This window comes from Leopardus geoffroyi, chromosome B4 (genome assembly GCF_018350155.1).
Source record: "Leopardus geoffroyi isolate Oge1 chromosome B4, O.geoffroyi_Oge1_pat1.0, whole genome shotgun sequence".
In the NCBI taxonomy this organism is placed as follows: domain Eukaryota; kingdom Metazoa; phylum Chordata; class Mammalia; order Carnivora; family Felidae; genus Leopardus; species Leopardus geoffroyi.
In genome coordinates, this window is record NC_059341.1 from 28,223,367 (window position 1) to 28,243,299 (window position 19,933).

At 44.9% G+C, this 19,933-nt stretch overlaps 1 long non-coding RNA gene across 4 annotated transcripts in view; it reads right to left on the reverse strand.

Annotated features, from left to right (window-relative positions):
* Positions 1 to 19,933, reverse strand: part of LOC123590115 — a 33,330-nt gene that overhangs the window by 1,016 nt on the left and 12,381 nt on the right. Inside the window, exons 1-2 of one of the 4 annotated variants that reach the window (XR_006708610.1) lie at positions 8,220 to 9,177; positions 1,187 to 1,265 (exon numbers count right to left, since the gene is read on the reverse strand). This is a non-coding gene — a long non-coding RNA (uncharacterized LOC123590115). Of the gene's footprint in view, positions 1 to 255; positions 304 to 983; positions 1,266 to 8,219; positions 9,178 to 19,933 lie in introns of those variants that run through there. The other 3 variants (XR_006708609.1, XR_006708611.1, XR_006708612.1) reach the window with 3 other exon arrangements.

Here is a 19,933-nt window from a genome sequence, read left to right on the forward strand (position 1 = left end):
GAGACAGATTCAGAGACAGAGTGCAAACAGGGGCGGGGCAGAGAGAGAGAGGGAGAGAGACAGAATCCAAAGCAGGCTCCAGGCTCTGAGCTGTCAGCACAGAGCCTGATGCAGGGCGTGAACTCATGATGGTGAGACCGTGACGTGAGCCGAAGTCGGATGCTAAACTGACTGAGCCACCCAGGCGCCCCTCTTCTTCTTCTTTTTTAAAGTTTATTTATTTATTTTGAGAGAGAGTGGGAGAGAGAGACTCACAAGCAGCCTCTGCACTGCCAGCATGGAGCCCCATGTAGGGCTCGAACTCATGAACCGCAAGATCATGACCTGAGTGGAAATTAAGAGTCAGACACTTAACCGACTGAGCCACCCAGGCATCCCAACAGAGACTTTCCTTCTGCCTTGGCGTCTCTCTCCTTCCATTCCTCACCTTCCCAGGAAAAAACAGTGACCTGACTAATCCAAACATTTCTCCTGCTCCCCATCCCACCTCCTCTTTCTTTAATTAATTCTGATGATGAGTTGGAACAGGAGCCACCTGAAGTGAGATGTTGGCTCCATTTCTCAGCATCTAATATCTGACATAATCACAATGTATAGTGTAATGGCTAATGAAACCCCGAACAAAATTTATTATACTAAAAGATAGAAGCGTGCATTTAAAATAAGTGCCCGAGATTACATTTTGCTGAATTCCAATTTTAAACTCAGCATTGAATTTATGTGGGTTTTTTTTTCCCCCCAGGTAATGACTGCATTAGCAAAGGACGGATACTTTGATTCCTACTAATCCATTTCTCTTGTGTTAAAATACTTTATTTTAAATTGTTTCTCTCAACTTACCCAGTCGTTGGCGTGTGTAATTGTGACAGGGTTAATTCTAATCAGCTCAATTCTAGACAAAGATTTTTGTGACTCTGTAAACACTTGCTTTTTTTTTTTTTTAATCTAAGAACTCAGTTTAAATTAAATTAATCTTTACAAACTTTTGCTATTAAAATCCTCTCATGTTGGTACAGGTAAGACCATCAAACTGATTGCTGACATCTAGAATGTTGTTGTTCTTTTCATTTCCCTTAAGTTTTTCAGCACGTTCATACAGTAATATTTCCCAGCTGGTAAGGGACCCAGCTTCTGGAAGAGGAAAAAGCAAGAAACACAGCCTAGCTCCCCAGCTGCATGTGATTACGTTATTCCCAATTCACAGGAAATGAACAATCATTTAGTCTTGACAGGTACATCCAGAAACTCCTGTCTTCCTTTTCAACCTGAAAAAAAAAAAATAAATAAATAAAAATCAGGGTCTACAGAAGTTAAGCATTAGCCTTTAAAGTATGCTTCATATTTTTTGCCAATGTTATGAGGATATCTTGTGAAAGCTTTTGAAAACACTCTGGGAAAATGCTGCCAACAGCCTTAGAAACCTGGGAGGAAGAAAATAATCATCCAAAATACTTTCTGTTCATGAAGATATGTAACTTAGCGGTCCCTTGTGAGCTGGTGAAGTTTAGACATATGTGATGGTAATTGGGGTGCGACCCAAATGGCCTTTTTAGTAGACTATTAGACTTAACACAAAAGCAAAGATGTCAGCGGTAAATGGCCCTCTGAATCAGTTCTAGGATGAACTAAAAGCAATTACAAATATGTTAGGAAGGGTTTTTTCCCCCTTTATCCTGATGGATTTGTCCCTCGATTGAAAATATTTCCATTTTCTGAACACAGTTTTCCAATGGAGAAATGCAATCAACACGGCATAATACTCCCATCCGTCTTGCAGTTTAAAATTCACCAAGCACTTCCAGGGCCATTACTTACTCCTCGCCGCTGTCGCGTAATGGAGGCCGGCCTCCATTTTACAGATGACCAAGCAGAGACACCAGGGAGGCTCCGCAGGCTGGAGTCGCATTTCCCCGGTGGGAGCCTCGGGACAGACAGCTGGGTCTTTTGGCTCCTAGGCCAATACTGTTTAGTCTATCTAGCTGAGGATTTTAAAACATTTACTTCAGCTTAACTCACTTTGCCCCCTATTATGGTCCATTTGTGTATGTCAGTCTTTATCTCTGGACCTGAGTCAAACTTCACCCCTTCTTCCACCTCCTCTCGTTTCAGAAGGAAAAAAAAAAAAAAAAAAATCAAAGCCTAAATATGGAACACATGTGCTTCTCATCTGGGCTGTTTAGAGGGATTGGGGAAATGAGAACTGTCGTTGGCTCTTTGTCCTGATGTTTTGGCATGCCCTCACACCTGGGTCCCCCTGGCACCGCTACTGGCCCCATTCTGAGCTGACCGCGATCGGGATCAACGTCCGCGGTGTGCCTTTGCTCAACTCTCAACGTTTTGGCTTCTCTGTGTTTTGGAGGCTCGCTCTCCGGGTCCGTGAAAAACCTACTCTGGTCTCTATTTATGGTAGATTTGGAGGTGCGCGGTGCAAGGATAGTAGACGCCTTTCACGTAAAGACCTGGAATCCGCCGCCACCTCTCTGACTGGACTGCAGTGGGCAGCCATGACTCATGGTGAGGTCATGCATTCCCAGGCAAAGTTTATAGTAACCAGGAGGCTTAGCTATTTGCAGGTGCCCTACATACTGAGCATACTAATTCTAACTCACCTCCATGTTGCACTGGCATCTTTTGAAGTAGAACTTCATGGGGTGAACAGGAAGACTACAACATTTTTATTATAGTTGGCTTCCTTTGCTGAATTAGCGTTTATATTTTCCCAGTAGAAATCCCCAAATTGAAAATATAGAGGTGTCAGCTAACACCACTTTAGTTAAGGTTGTGTCAACATTTCCTATAAACCTTGTTTTTCTAGGGTTTATAACTAGACCATAAAAATTTGCTCAGCTCTGAAACTTGGCATAGAGAGTAAACCTGGGAGTGAATTTTGCAGAATCTGAAGAAGGAAAAATAAGTTCAGCTGTTTGGAACATGTGCCTGTTCTAAAATGGAACTGATTTTTAGATGCATTTTCTTTTTTGTGTGACTCAAATGGAACTTCGGTTTAAAAAAAAAAAAAGAACTCAAGATTATTTCATTAATATGGGCTAATTGCACTTGTTAGTTTTTAGAGAAAAAGTTAATGATTGAGGTATTTAACTCAAACCCACTGATTGCATCTGCAGGTACAAGTTTTTGCAAAGCAGTTAGCTGTGCATAATAATGTGATGTGGCAAATCGTCTGCACACCTTTTAGTGCAGGAAATGACCAATGTGCTTCGAAGGAAAGAATCCTTCTGATAAGAGGTTAATGGGCCATTTCAAAATGCTTACTCACTCAGGAGAGCATCCCTTTATTCATCTTTACTTAGTCTGTAGTTCACGTTTATCGGATGCCCCCAAAAAGCAGTTCATGTACCATTTGCATCAGGGAAAGAAACATCCAATCCCTCTGAACACCTAGTTTTTCCTGAAAGCGGAGCTGATACTCTGCATCCCTAGCAGCTCACTGCCCTTTTGCTGCCAGGATATCGGTAATTGGAGACCATTAGTCAACGTGTTGCTATATGCTTGTGATGCCCTGGGCTGCATTTGTCTGTCTGTCTCAGGCCATGAGCTCTGGAAAGATGGCCGCCACTACCCGTGACGGAAGCATCGTGGAGGAAAGGACAAAAGCGTTAGACTCAAAGCTAGCAGAACTGCGTTCTTGTGCCCCCTCTGGGCCCTTACTGACTCTGTGGACTCAGACTAGTCAGTCTGCCTGTCTGCCGACAACAACACCCTGCTAACCTAGTAGGCTTATTGAGAGAGTCCACTGAAAGCATTATATATATAGAAGCAGGTTTTAGACTGTAAAGGGCCATCCAAATGTGAGGGGATGGCACCTACCTCAGCATCTGATATCCAAGGAAGCCTACTTAAATGTTGTTAGTAATGCAGACTTTCAGCTGATTCATGTGGAAAGGCCCTGGGCTTCCCAGCATAAAAAGCCACAACAACGTGACTCAACCTCGGCTTTATTCCTTCTAATTGCTCTTTTCTTTTTCTTTTTTTTTTTTTTTTAATTTTTCAATGTTTATTTTTGAGAGAGAGAGAGAGAGAGTGTGCGTATGCACAAGTTGGGGAGGGGCAGAGAGAGAGGGGACAGAGGATCTGAAGCAGATTCTGTGCCGACAGCAGAAAGCTCAACACGGGGCTCGAGCCCATGTGCCTTGAGATCATGACCTGAGCCAAAGTCAGGCACTTAACCCACTGAGCCACTCAGGTGCCCCGTTCTTTTTTTTACCTACCTGTCACTGATCACTGACCACTTTTCTGAATGAAGAATGTTCCAGAGTCTTGGCTAGTCATTTCACATGGACATCAACCCAGTCTGGCCCAACACCACCTTTGATGTCACCTCATTCTGCCACTGCTCATCCCACCCCCACCCTGCAAACGCAACGGCGGATCCTTTCGTTAGTGGCGCAGAAACAATTTTTGGTACCTTCATCCACTCCACCCGAGGGCTCTTTCCTCAAGGAGAAACATGCTACACGTCTCAGACACAAGTGATTTACGTTTGTTATGGAGTTTTCTGGCAGGAGGATCCATGAAATGTCATTAGCGTTGTCAGTCCTCAGAAGGGCCCACTTGGTTTAATGCTCTGTGGCCAGCATCTTAAAATTCTTAATCCATTTTATTTTTTTAAATTATTTTTATTTTTGCTAATCAAAACCTTTGTAGAAAATATCAGGAGGCTATCTTCTGAAGGTTCTTGGGCCTCAGAACTTAGGAAGCAGGGCCGCTACGCCCATGATCCATTAAGAAAGGACTACAGCAAAGTTCCATGGCCAGGCCATCCTCTGCTTCTCGGATGCTATGCCGAGTTGCAGGTCCTGTGCTCGTGTTTCTAGGTTGAGGCCTGGCCTGTGGACTCACAGGCAAGGTCTGCAGGCTCCAAGCTTGGCCTTCAGAGGTGGCCTCATGGGGCAAGTCTATTTTTTTTTTTCTTAATGTTTATTTATTTTTGAGAGAGACAGAGCATGAGTGGGAGAAGGCAGAGAGAGAAGGAGACACAGAATCCGAAGCAGGCTCCAGATGTGGGGCTCGAACTCATGAACCGTGAGCTCATGACCTGAGCCAAAGTCAGATGCCCAGCTCACTGAGCCACCCAGGCGCCCCAGAGCAAGTCTATTTTTGAGGGCAGAGTCCGCCAGTTGATGTCCATCTTGGAGAGTACCACTTGGGGCAGATTCACATGGCAGTGGGCTGTGACTTCTACCAAGTAGATGAAGACATCACTAAGTTCCCCTTGAGAGGCTGCCTGTTCTCTGGGGGGCCCGGCTTGGGGGCCAGCCTCCTCACCGGGCTTCCTCTGAAAGAGCTCTGCCTGCTCCCCTCCTTCCCCTCCCCCCAAGGCCAATGGGAGGCTCTGAGCCTGGTGAAACTGGCACCAGTCTCATTGAGCAGCAAACTCAGCACAGAGGCCGCAGTGTCCTCAAGTGTGGGCTCTGGCTGAAGCTGAAGGGGTCAGGAGAAGTACTGCCATCTCCCCCTGTGTCCTCACACGTGTCCCCATTTGCCCGAGACATGCCTTGAACTTCGTAATGCATTAAAAAATTTTTTTGTAATGTTTTATTTTTGAGAGAGAGAGAGAGAGAGAGAGAGAGAGAGAGACAGAGCATGAGTGGGGGAGGGGCAGAGAGAGAGAGGGAGACACAGAGTCTGAAACAGGCTCCAGGCTCCGAGCCGGCAGCACAGAGCCTGATGCGGGGCTTGAACTTAGGAACGATGAGATCATGACGTAGGCTGAAGTGGGATGCTTAACCAACTGAGCCACCCAGGTGCCCCTAACTTTGTAATGCATTTTAAACAAGTGTCCCCACATCTTCATGTTGGACTTGTCCCTATAAATTCTGTAACAGGTTCTGGTCCTGACCATTTCCTATCTAGCCCTACAAGCCTCAACCTGGAACAAGCCTAGGGCTGAAAGTTTTGAGGTCACCTTTTCCAGGCAGTGGAGGGGTTTAGAGTGAGTCTTGCTGTCCCCAACCGAGGCTGGAGGTTGGCCATCTCCTGCCCTAGAGCCCCCCACCACACCCCATGCCTACAGCCTGTAGGACTAGGTTTCTGCTGCAGGTCTTGGCTGAAACGAGAACCCTCTCAGCTGTCTTGGCAGGAGCCAGACTCCCTGCCTAGCATTTACAGCTCCTCTTCCAGAAGCCTGGATGCTGATGTGGGCATTTGTAGTTTCCAGCACGAAAGGGGTGCTGGGTACCTTGGAGCAGCCACAGTCTGTAACCGAGGATGATCACTTCTGCATCCGTTTACCCAACCAAGCATAACCAGGCACTACGTGGGCACTGGGGACATGTCAGTAAGATAAAGATGTTCCTGCCCCCAGGGACGTTCACATTCTAGCAGAAGTCAGACAGTGAACATAATCAATGATAATATTTGTGGGTTGAAAAATGAATGGTGCTCTGGAAAAGTAGGCAGCAGGGTCCGTTAAGGAAATGGGGGGTGGGGGTGGGGAGGACAGTTTGCATTAAGAAGGGAAAGTCTGATGCAAGATTTGAAGGGGTGGTGGATGTTAATTTCTGGGGGACAAGCATGCTGGGCACAGGTGGCGTAAAGAAGTCCTGCCTGTCTCCTTTTGGTTCATCTCCCATCATCTTGGGTTTTTTTCCCCCAGTATGTTACTGTACATGTTAACGAAGATGAAACCTTTCACACAGATCCCGGACTGGGTCTGGAATCAAGTAAGCAAAGCATCAACATGAAAGCACTCTCCAAAAATCAGGTAGCATCATTATCGGGGAAAAGCAGACTCCAGTGGTCTCCCTTAGTGTTGGGAAATGTGCTGACTACCTTCCAAACAATTAAATCCCACCAAGCTGTTCAACTTATCCTGATCTAATAATCTGCCCAGACTCTCAAAGCACCGCCTCGTGGGGGCTGCTAGGACTCGGGCTCAGCTACACGTAACACTTTCTCCAGGGAGACGGAGCTGGGTGGTGGAGCAGGCTGGACACTGGGCCAAAAGTCCGAGCACTCGCTGTGTTCTGTAACCGGGGACGAGTCACTTAACCTCTCACAGGCTCATTTTCCTTCCCTGTAAAATGTCCTACCTACCTCACAGGGTTTGGGTAGAGTTGTATGAAATAATGCATCCAAAAGTCCTGTATAGATGGGACAGTACAAGGCCATGCCGGTCAGACCCTTTAAAGACTAACCCACCTGCACGTGGAACCATAACTTTATGCTCATCAGCATCTTGTTCCCCCCAATTCCAAGATCCAAAGGCAGATTGAGTATCGATATTTTAGGGACTTCCCTGCCTTACCTCCTTTTGTTTTGTTCTGTTTTTCGGGTGGTTTGTACGGTTAGAAAACAAAGAGGCCAGGTTGCTGGGTCATAGTGTGCATCGAGGCCTTTGAGTAATTTTAAATGTGAAACACCACGTCACTGCAGACCCACGCAGTAACGAACAGAGGCTACTGTGTCCCATAGATCAGCAGCAAGTGAGGAAAAGGAGAAAAAACCTCCAAGTTAAAACCTGAATCAATGGTGTTAGACAAGGGCTGCTCTGGGAGGTGATATGGGGTTCAATCATATAATAAGGGCTAGCCCACTAATTAGGGTTCAAAAACATTTTGCAGAGTAGCTTGTCCCCCACCCCTACCAGTTATGAGGTGTTTTCAGGGGCTGGGGGTGTGGAGAATTGACACATGGTAGCATCTTGGGATAGTTCTTCCTCGTCGGCGATTGCCTTATCTACAAGCCCACCAGTATGGCATCACAGAACCGCTGGAGGTGGGAATCTCTCAGGGGGGTGCTGGCCACCTCGCTGGCTGAGGGGAGCACCCTGTAAAAATACCGCACTGTGAAGGGCTCAACTCTTGCGAGCAGGTTAGGAGGACTTCAACGCTCTCAGAATACACAGATGAGGAATAGAGAGGCATATTAGAAAGCATTCGCCGTGGAGCCCCATTGCCCTGGCCCCAGCCCTGGTTCCAGCACATACTATAAAATTCTCGTGTTGAGGCACCTGGGTGGCTCAGTGGGTTAAGCGTTCAACTTCAGCTCAGGTCATGACCTCACGGTTTGTGAGTTCAAGCCCCGTGTCAGGCTCTGTGCTGACAGCTCAGAGCCTGGAGCCTGCTTCGGATTCTGTGTCTCCAGCTCTCTCTGCCCCTCCCCTGCTCTTGCTCTCTCTCTCTCTCTCAAGTTAAATAAACATTAGAAAAGAAAAAAAAAAATTCCTGTGTGATTGCTCAGGTTCCCCGATTCCTCACCTGTGAATAGGACCTCAGCAGTGGGGTCCAGTGAGCTTTAGAGAGGACATCGGGTGCAGGAGCTTCTGGCATAAGCACAGCCAACATATCTTGAGTGCTTCCCTTGTGCCAAGTACCGTGCTAATCACCTTCACATGGGTTATTTTATTCCGTTCTCCAATCACTCTGTGAGCTAGGTGCCAATCCTACCTTCATTCGTCAGAAGAACCTACTTTTAGAGTAGCCTAAATTGTCCCCGCTCTACATCTTTGGTCTACCAAAGTCCTGTTTTGGTTAATAAAAATCTTTCCTTTCAGTTAAGAATGCCCAAATGGAAATGTCTCTGTCTTCCTCGGCGTCCACATGGCCATAAAAGGATATCCCCTGGATACAGAATTCAGGAGGGATTCCTCTCTTGGGTGTGTGATGTTATGTTCTGGCTCTGGAAACGAAGGAATGTTCACTTAGCTAGTAAGTAACATAAGGTAAGTGCTTTACAGGTATCATACATAGATCATCAAAAACAACTTTCAAGACAGGCTGTTACCCACCATCTCCAATTACAGACGAGGAGACCAGGGCGCTGGAAGGTTAAAGTGATATGCCCAAAGTCACACAGCCGATTAATGGCAGAAATGGGGCTAAGGCCCAGGCAACTCTTCCTCACTGCCATTATCTGCCACCCTGGAGGGCACTCAACAGAGCATTTGCACTCCTTCCATCCCACCTACCTTCCTAAGTGCCTGGGCCCCTGGCTGCACTGGTACTAAAAGGTCCCAGAAAACGTGTCACGTACATGCATCAGAACTGCAGGCCAGATCCAAAATGCATGGGGCCTGCGTTATGGGGAACAGAGCAAAGAAAATTGAAAAGGTGAACTTCCTACTTGTGACTTTTAACACAGGAGCAAAACCTGATTTGAAAATATTTTATTTTCCTAATACTTTGCTAGAAGTAGCCTATCTCTGAAGGCGGGGTTATATATTTTATATATATACGTATATATATAATATATAATATATATTATATATTATATATTATATAATATATTTGCAAGTATAATATATACTTGTATAATATATATACAAGTTATATATATATATATATGTATATTACTTTGGGTTATAATAAAGAATATCTTGACTACAAATTTGGTCTTGAGACATCATTTAAAATGAATGTCTGCTCAGATATCCAGAATCAAGACTTTAGTTTCTGGTAGAAAACTGGACACTCAGCTTCCCCTACTAAATTGACATCCTTTGTGCCAGCCTTTTAACACTCTCTGAGGGTCTAGTGGCCTAATAAAATCATCGCTGTGATGATGTACTACATACTAATGGAAATCAAGGTGATTTTATTAAGAGACATTTTGCTTTATATAAGGAGTTAGATGGTACAAGTAATTTAAGATAACAAAGGTCTTCATTTTGTTGCAGAATTGGCTCGCACTGCTGATTCAGCTTTGGAACGGGTACATGTTGAACACGGAAGGCAGGCAGAGGGCATTTGAACGTCACCTAGAGCCCAGGTCCCTCTGAAGTCAATGGGAGTCCTGTCTGCCCCATCATTATGGTGTTAATGGCATTATTTTCTTGGGCCATTAGCGTGTGCTGCCCGTCACTGCAAAATGCTAAACTGCAGCTCTCTGGGGTTCCCCTGAGTAAGGGGTCTGCGAAAATTTATCTCCAGTTTCCAAATCAGACTGTCCCAGGCCCCCTGTAGCAACTGTGTTTTTCCTGATGTTCTCTTACATGTCACAAGGTTCTCAGAAAAAGCATTGATTCCCAGGGAACTGAAGCAAAGGGAGGGTTTGCCTTCTGGAAAGATCCTGCTTGGTTGTGGAAAAGTCGTCCTCAGGCTATGACCAAGCCAGCGCTCGAGACTGTGTCAAACCAGAAGCCACAGGGAGTGTGGGGATGTGGGACGGGGATACCAGGCCTGGGAGAAGCAGCCAAGAGAACGAGATTCACAGTTTACTGAGGTCTGATCCAGAAAGGGTCAGGCCGATGTGGAGGGAGCAGCGGCCAGTTTTCAGAGAGCAGGCCAGCAGTGGCTCATAGATCAGGGACTCACTGATGGCCACAGGATTTTATAGAGGGAGTCTGCTCACTGATCCTACTGTTCACCCTTTTGTTATGTATCCTGCTTGGGGAGGGGAGCGGGGGTGGGGGGGGGGAAGCTGCCTTCTCCCAGGTACCACAGGGCTTGTGATATGTCTCCTTCTCTTGGGGGTGGGTCCTTACTCAGGGAGGCACTGATCACTGTGGCCTTTAGAAAACCACCCTTCACAGCTCTTATAGCCCTGGCACGGCTCTACTCGGCCAGAGGATCCCAGGCCTGGAAAGAATCTGGAGGGAAGATGGACACTTCCCACTCTTCCTCTCGAGGTAAGAGCTAACTTTAGGACAGAACAGTCTTGAGAGGCCAGACAGGTAGATAAGTCAGGCCTGTCAGGAAAACAGCCCTCCTTTCCCAAACTTTACACATCAAGGGCTCCCAAGGCTCTGGGTTTTCAAGCTCAGGCCCTTGTCCCTCCTGTCCCTTCTGACCAGGTTCAAGAACCTAGTAAGTGGGGCTAGAGTTGGTTTTGCTGCCATAGCCAAGTAGTGTGAGCCGTCCTTGGCTTTCATGGACTTAGTCAAAATGGATTTCCATGCCTTGAACGTTCTGTGTAGCATTCCGAGTCACAGCCTCGGATCTGCCTTCTGGTTCAGTGATGTGCGCCTCAGCCACGTAGCAAATATTGTTTTACGAGTCCGTAATTAACGGCTGTCATTCTCATTTCTGTAGTTCCTGTGTGGTGCTTTTACAAACGTTTGCAACTGCTGTTTTTAATGTATTCTTTCCTAATGGTTTCTACATCCTATCCTGTATTTTTAAAATGTTTATTTTATAGTCCCTTCCAAGTGTTCGATCTGTGTAGTTTTTGTTTCTCCCATACTGATCTGGCTCTGCGTGCAGGTGAGATTTTCTGGTACAAGCTCATCTTCAGTAGAGGGCATCGTTCTGTGGGGGCCAGCCAATGTGCCATGGGCTGTGAGGTGTCTGCCCTAGTTCTGTGCAGGCATCCACGGAACATCAAGCACTCTTCAGTTTGGAGCATTTTGTTCCTCGGTCAGGGAGTCCCAATCCATGTGTATAACGTAAATTCAGATCCTACTCCAGAGCATGAAGTAAAAGGTTGGCTTTTAATTTTTTTCTTTTAATGTTTATTCATTCTTGAGAGATAGAATGTGAGGGGGGAGGGGCAGAGAGACAGAGAGAGAGAGACAGACACACAGACAGAATCTGAAGCAGGCTCCAGGCCCTGAGCCGCCAGCACAGAGCCCGACGCGGGGCTCAAACCCATGAATTGTGAGACCATGACCTGAGCCAAAGTCGGACGCCCAACCGACTGAGCCACTCAGGCACCCCAAAGGGTGGCTTTTAATTTTATTCACTGTAGACATTTTCTCCAGCCTGGAGCCCTAGGTCTGGCAGAAAGCTTCCCTAATACCCATCTGGGCCATGGGATGGAGTTTTCTTGACCCCGTCTCACAAACCAACAGCTCTTCAAGAGTTCTGGCTTTAGGCTAAAACCTCTCTTCTCACTCCTCTCCTTGATCGGACTCGAGGCCACGCTTCTTATCCATGCAGGGGGATGAAAAGTCTAGCCTTTCACCTCCTGGGTCACTGTCGGTTCGGCTGAAGCTGGCCATTCTGATTTTAGTTCACTCGTTGCTTCGGTCATGCGAGAGTTTCCATTTCTTTCTTCTGAATTCAACTTGCATTAAAAAATGACAACGACACAGTTTTGTTTGTTTGTTTTTTCCATTCTATTAACTCTAGGATCACTCTGTGTCTCTAGCAGAAGGGCTGGCCGAGTTAACTCAGTCCAGCGTGTTGCCAGAAGTGAAGCCTCTGGGAGTTGAATTTCATCTCAGGTACCCAGTTGCTGAGTCTTGCTCTGAGCTGGCTAACACCCCAAAACTGCATTGATGCTGCCCATCGATGTCGAGCATCACTGCCTCTCACCCTCTGATGCTGAAATTGTCTCACAGATTAGATCTGTATCTCTCTTTGTAACCAAACCATGCCTACTTTTCCCTTCCCCTATGGACCCTTCTGGTGGCCAGCTAACTACCCTCGGAGTGCCAGCCCCAGAGGATACATGTGAGGAAGGGACTTACTTGGTTGGCCAAAAGTTCTTCATTCCCTCTTCAGACAGACTGTTCGAGCAGCCTGACTAGACAAGAATCTTCCATCATGTGAAATCCTGTAACTTTGCAGGGCTCACAAAATCCCTCTAGGGATCTGAAGAAAACTGTGTATCTTGGGGCACCTGGGTGGTTCGATCGGTTGAGCGTCCAGCTCTTGATCTTGGCTCAGGTCATGATCTCACGGGTTCGTGAGTTCAAGTCTCACCTTTCTGCGCTGACAGAGGGGATCCCTCCTTGGGATTCTGTCTCTCCCTCTCTCTGCTCCCTCCCCTCTTGCGCACTCTCTCTCTCTCAAAATAAATAAATAAGCTTAAAAAAAGGAATGAAAGAAAGAAAGAAAAAGAAAGAAAGAAAAAAGGAAGGAAGGAAGAAAGAAAGAAAGAAAGAAAGAAAGAAAAAAGGAAGAAAGAAAGAAAGAAAGAAAGAAAGAAAGAAAGAAAGAAAAAAAAAATGTTTATCTTGTCCCGAGGGACAAAAGTGCATCCACAGAAACTTCTGTATGAATTTCAGGGAGTCCTTAATCCCCCGATTCATGGTAAGAACTTCTGCTCTGGGGGCTGATTGTTCTTTGGCAAATTGGAAACCCTAGTTTGCTAGTTTTATTCAAATCAACTCTAGTGAAAAACATTGTTAAAACGAGACCCTATGACATAACAACAATCTTTCAATTTGTCACTCCCCTGATGCCATCTTTAAACAAAACACCGGCACTGAGAGTAATGTCGATAATTAGTGACAATCTCCTATAAAATCACTTCCTCAAAGTGCTTTTTATTAAATAACTGAATTGTTACTGGAGCATAATTTCCTCAAACGCTGCTGACTCAAACCTCTGTCATCTGCAGGGCAGAAGCGGCTTCTTGAAATGAGACAGAACTAATGTGTCATGGTAGAAATAAAGCCGTAATCTAGATTTAATTTCCAGGTTTGGGGTCTGGCTTTGCCACTAACCATCAAGTGAGTCTGGAGAATTCTCAGTCTTCTCAGCTTCCTTTTCCCTTATCTGTAAAGTGAGCAAGTTGGACTAGATCAGGGGCTGACAAGCTAAAACCCACCAGTCGAATCCTGCCTGTTACCTGTTTTTGTAAATCAAAAGCTGTGTTAGAACAGACACACTCTTTTACTTCTCTATCATCTACAGCTGCTTTCATGCCACAGCGGCAGTTGAATAGTCATGACAGAGGCCACATGGCCCACAATGCCTGAAATAGTTACTATCTGGCCCTTTACAGAAAAGTTTGCCCTTGGCCTAGATGATCTCTCTATTCCTCTCCACCTCAGGATGATCAGTGATTCTTGGAGCTAAAGAGAGTATCACCCAGGGCGATCTAAGGTTACATGTAGAATAAATCGCTTCTATTATTTTGTTGAAGCAGCTCCCTCAACAACTGTTACTTAGGGAAGCCTATTGGTCAAGTGGAACTATTTAAAACAATCAGACTTCACGTGTGCTTCTAACAGTTTCATAATCCAGACATTCAGTGATTCAGAAAGACTTTTCTCCAATGTATGCAAATCAGTGAGACTGTTAAAAATTACTCCCTCTGATAATATCCATTAATAAACACGATGAGGGGCGCCTGGGTGGCGCAGTCGGTTGGGCGTCCGACTTCAGCCAGGTCATGATCTCGCGGTCCGTGAGTTTGAGCCCCGCGTCGGGCTCTGGGCTGATGGCTCAGAGCTTGGAGCCTGTTTCCGATTCTGTGTCTCCCTCTCTCTCTGCCCCTCCCCCATTCATGCTCTGTTTCTCTCTGTCCCCAAAAAAATAAACGTTGAAAAAAAAAATAAATAAAAATAAACACGATGAAGTTGGGGAAATACCTGACAATGATAGCCTCTCTAGGCTCCCTAGGGTAAAAGCCTCCCTTTTACCCAATTCAAAGCCTGTTTTGAAATGAGTGAGAGCATCAAAAACCAACTGAGAAACGTGCCCCTTCCACAAGTATGGTGCTAACCTGAGCATGAACTTGCCAGGCTGGACATTCAGGAGAGTGATGTATTTTTGTGATCTGTGTTGTCCAAGCCACCCTTTCCAAACGTCACGGACCTGAGAAGTTACGGTGCCACAAGGACATGGCTGGTGTGGCAGCAGACTTCCCAGAGGTGAGGGTTTCCCACCAAGTCAGACTTCCAACAATCTCATTAGATTGGAATGAATCTATATTTTACGTTGACTTTTTTATTCCTCTTCACTTAATTCATCCAGGAAAAGATTATTTGAACTAAGTAGCAAGAAATGTTTTTTTCTGAAATTAACATATTTGAAAGTGTTAAGCCTCTATATTAAGGGCTGAAAAATGATACTGGAGCCAAAATTCCAAGTCTAGAGAAGCAGGGAAAGTCTCCTACCATTGATGTAACTTAATTTATGCTCTCAATCTACTCCAACCATTAGACTGTGAGTTCTCTTCCTAAAGCATCTTTGCACACAACCACTTTTTTGTTTGGGCGCAGTGAAAATAACATAGTGTGGGCTTTTTTGTAACTGACTTGGAAACGCACTTTCCAAACAGCTTTGAAAAATATCATCTGCCATTTTGTTCCAGTGGTGGCAACTGGAACAAATTGCCCCGAATGACAGGACACTTGTGGTGACAAAAACCACAGTGTTTGAATCCCTCTCTACCTTCTCAAAAGCACAGGGGGTTTGGTCCCCAACCCAGCTGGTGTGGTTCCTTGGAGTCACAGCTACAGTTGGACATGTAAACACAAGATTCTCCAGAGGCGCCCAGACTGGATTGTGAGAACAGAAAGTCAAATTATTCCTGAGGAGCTTGACAAGCACTGGAGACTTCCCTGCACCTTGGGTATTAGGTGAACCAGGCACAAACTCCCAATTTTGGCAGTCTGGAGAGTTCTTGGTCAGCCCCATGATTGCTGATCTTGCTTGGGAACTTACCTTCTGCTTCCTGCTTGGTACCACAAGACATTTGATCTCACCACATACATTTTTCATGTGTGGTGTTTTTTTATTGTGTTTTTTTTTTTTTCTGGAAGATTCCAAGCATCATTTCATGCATCTTACACAGCATTCTTCTGCCTTCCTCCTGGCCCACTACTTTAATTCCTTTTCCCAGGAATCATAGTTCCCTTTCTCTCTCTTTCTCTTTTCCAAAAAGATCCTTGACCCTGACAATCTCTTAAACTGATTCCTGTTCTTCCTCATGGGTCATGGCTCCATCTTTGCTCCCCTCCCCACATCCCACCTCGCCCTCGTTCTCACTGAAAAAAAAAAAAAAATTCTCTCTCTTGCTATTTGGGAGCAAAAACAATTGGGGAATTGTCTAGAAGGAGAGCTTTTGTTGCTCACAGATTTTTGGGGGGTGAGGCAAGCAGCTAGGCTGTGGGTCACAGAAGTGGAGTGGGATGGACACGTGACTTTGTGATTGCTTAGACTGTTCAGGACTTATTAGCTTTTAGAGTCAATCCAGGCAGGGACAAAAGAACAGAAAATGTGAGCAATCAGCATCAGGGTCCCGTTGCTTTGCCGCTTTTAAATTTCTTTAGTTTCTCTAGTAAAGAAATTTTTGCATTGCCTTGTTTGGCGCTGAAACGTCGGTCTTGCTCATGGCTCTGCTATGAAGTTCTTAGTTCCAACGTCTATCTCTGTTCAAATCTTGGTTCTATATTTTGCTTTACTGTTTATGTTTTCGTATTCAACTTCCTGGTCTCAACTCCGTCAACTTCACCTTCTGCCTAGTACAGTTGTAATACTTTCTAAATTAAGTGCTGGCAGTTCTCAAAATACAAACACCAAATTTATGAATGTCCCTTACATAAAAGAGCCTGCTCCCTCTTCCTTCTGTGTGGCATCATCCGAACTGTTGAAGGGAATTCTCCCTTCTCTGTGAAGTTCTGGCAGCAGGATGAGAGTTTCTCACATCCAGCTTTTTGAGTGGGGACTGATTTCCCCCAGGCACCATTGCACATGGTGGTCTACCTCCTAGATCAGCCCACAAAAGCCCCTTTAATCCATCATATAGCGGAGGAAGACGGAGAAAAGACAACTGCTACAAAATGTGTTTTGCTGATGTGTAACATTTCACTGTCATTAGGGGTTAAATTTTCATAGCCACATGTATTACAATGTTTTTATGGGAAATGTTTGTTCCAGGTTCCCAAAACTGATTTACAAACAAACTCTTGGAAGAAAAATCCGATCTAAATTTAGCACTCCCTAGATTAGTTTTCAGCACATATTCTTCCTTTTGTTTGCACAAGTCACCTGGGGACAGGTTTACTGAGGCCACCTCTGCAGGCAAACCAAAGCCGTGAGGTTGGCACCTGTCTAGTGTAAGCCACCCAGGTGTACAGGGGCCAAGGGAAAAGAGTTTTGGTTTCAACTTGGACTGAATTTTCTGGTCTACTATTACATCACTCTGCCTATGTAGAACAAACATCAGATTTTGTTAAGTAAATTCTCCCCTCACACCTTCTCAACTGTTGGATTCGTTGTCAATGAGTCTTCCTTAAAAAAAAAAAAAAAATAGTATAGGGGCGCCTGGGTGGCTCAGTCTGTTGAGTGTCCAACTTGGCTCAGGTCATGTTCTCACAGTTCGTGAGTTTAAGCCCTGCACTGCACTCGCTGCTGTCAGTGTAGAGCCCGCTTGGGACCCTCTGTCCCTCCTCTCTCTCTCTGCCCCTCCCCGGCTCACGCTCTCCCTCTCAAACATGAATAAACATTAAAAACAAAACCCAAATAGTATAAAACCTACACTTCCAAAATGGTACATCAGAGGGTTGTCCTTCACAATATGATGGAATTAACGCACGCTGGACTTACCCAGAACCCTTTGCTCCGGCACTATTCCTACAGCAGCCGTTTGACCGCATGAGAACATGGGCTTGGGGCCTTCCTTCTGGTGTGTTCACCTGAAGGACGGAGCTGTTTCTTGCGTCTAATTAACCATAACTGAAAAGGCTTCCTTGTGAATGCTGTTCTCGGGACACAAGCCTGGCTTCTGGGCCAGGTGCTCTGGGGTCCTTGCACTCATTGCCAAATCACCACAATAGTCAAGGTATGCCTTAAACAGACACTGTAGCTCTTTTGTTCACAAGGCTTGTAAGTGGCATTTTATTTAAGCAATAATGACTGGTAGAGAGGGCATTTCCTGATACTTAATGACCAACTGCAGGAATCGTGGGCCTGAGGCAATGCATATAATATGCTATTAAACTCTAAAATTTAAAAATGTAAAGAAAAAATAATTACCTTCTTATGCACGTTACCATGGATACTGAGTGTTGTTTATAGTTTTAGTCTTTTCCTAGAGGTTAAAGTCCAGTTGAGCAACCAATAAGAGAGGAGAACTTCAGTCTCAATTTCCACTCACTTTATAATGTTTGACATTACCTAGTTAGCACATGTTTCTTTAAGAAGGTGCACTCCACCCCTGAAATAGGATATGTAACATGTGATATGGATTGCCGTAATAAGTATTCATATTTTATTGAACAGTTTGGCAATCAGTATTTAAAATCAGCTAACGTTGTAGATAATCACGTTCTGTTTCCCTAGAGTGGCAGTAACTTTCAGACCATTCTTCATCCACCCCCAAAGAATGTGCCATTTTTCAGCCTTCAAACTGCATGCACATATTTTATGCATTAGTGCCAGAAACACTTTTTCAGTTGGATCTATTATTACAGTGCATAACTCAGAGATTAACATTTAATCATGAAGGAGAAAATACTCAGAGAAGCACCTAATACTCCATAATTTACATGGTAACTATTTGTTCTATGATTTTTTCCACTCTTAGAATACTTTTCTAACTCTTAGGGAAAGACAGGACTTAATTAAATCAATTTCCCGACTCTGCAGAAATACTGCTGCAAATGAATGCAACTAACTCATCAGTATCTATTCTAGGAATAAAAGAACCCTTAGGAAAATTTAGAGACTTAATTTCATCTACAACTCCAAACCTTCTGCCACAAATAAGTTTTCCACAGTTATTAGATTTATCTGCTTTTAGTTTTCTTTATTCTATCACAATCGAAGGGTAATATAACAAGCCTTTATCACATACTTAATACGGAAATAACAGTCATTTATATATTTATCCGTTCATTCATTTACTTACTTATCTATGAGGTATTTTTAGTGTACTGACCTTTATCATGAGCCAGATCATAGAAGCATGCGATTGAAAAAGCTAAGCTCCCCACTCTTTTTTATTTTTTTAGTTTATTTATTTTGAGAGAGAGGGCACGTGAGAGAGAGTGAGGAAGGTGCAGAGAGAGAGGGAGAGAGAGAGAATCCCAAGCAAGCTCCACGCTGTCAGCACAGAGCCTGATGTGGGGCTCGATCCCACGAACCGTGAGATCATGACCTGAGCTGAAACCAACAGTCAGACGATTAGCCAACCGAGCCACACAGGTGCCCCTAAGCTCCCCACTCTCGATAAAATCTATCTGCTAAGGAGTCAGGCACGTAACATAAGTCACGGTGCTTGGCCAAGGGTGCCACACTTAGAGGTTTGACAAGAGGTGTTGGAGCACAAAGAAAGGTGAAGGCAACCGTCATGGATATTTAGGATGGCTTCTCAGATGAGGTGACATTTACTTTAGGTGTGAACTGTAAAGCGCTATGCACAATTATAAAGTTATTATTATAATTTTATTTCCTTAACTACTCTCCTATAGGAATACAAAGATGGAAAATTCCTAAAGAATCTATAACTCAGCTGGGAGTCGAATATAAAAATTTGATAGTGGGGAGCCTGGGTGGCTCAGTCAGTTAAGAGTCCGACTTTGGCTCAGGTCATGATCCCACAGCTTGTGAGTTCAAGCCCCGCATCGGGCTGTGTGCTGACAGCTCGGGAGGCTGGAGCCTGCTTTGGATTCTGTGTCTCCCTCTCTCTCTCTCTGCCCCTCCCCTGCTCACACTGTCTCTCTCTCTCTCTCAAAAAATAAATAAACAGGGGCGCCTGGGTGGCGCAGTCGGTTAAGCGTCTGACTTCAGCCAGGTCACGATCTCGCGGTCCGTGGGTTCGAGCCCCGCGTCAGGCTCTGGGCTGATGGCTCAGAGCCTGGAGCCTGTTTCTGATTCTGTGTCTCCCTCTCTCTCTGCCCCTCCCCCGTTCATGCTCTGTCTCTCTCTGTCCCAAAAATAAATAAACGTTGAAAAAAAAAATTAAAATAAATAAATAAATAAATAAATAAACATTAAAAAATTTTTTAAAAATTTGATAGTGGTTATAAAGCCCATTTTAACACATTTCTTCTCCAGATTTCTCCCCAAATATCCCTATCTATAAACAGTGCTAGATTTACATAGAGAACTATGTTTTGACAGTAGAGGACCAGGAGTTTCTGGGCAACGGAGGTGGGTACCTTCTGCTGTGCTGACTTCCACACGGAAATGCAATGCACCGGGTGCTGCCTTTCCTGCTTTGATAAAAGGATGAGGAAAATCCTGACACTGTTCTTTGGGTGATTTTTATCTACAGACATCCAAATCATGCTCAGTGCCAGTGTGGTTTATCTGCATTCTTAGAATCAGACTGTACAAACTAAAAGCTTAAGCTG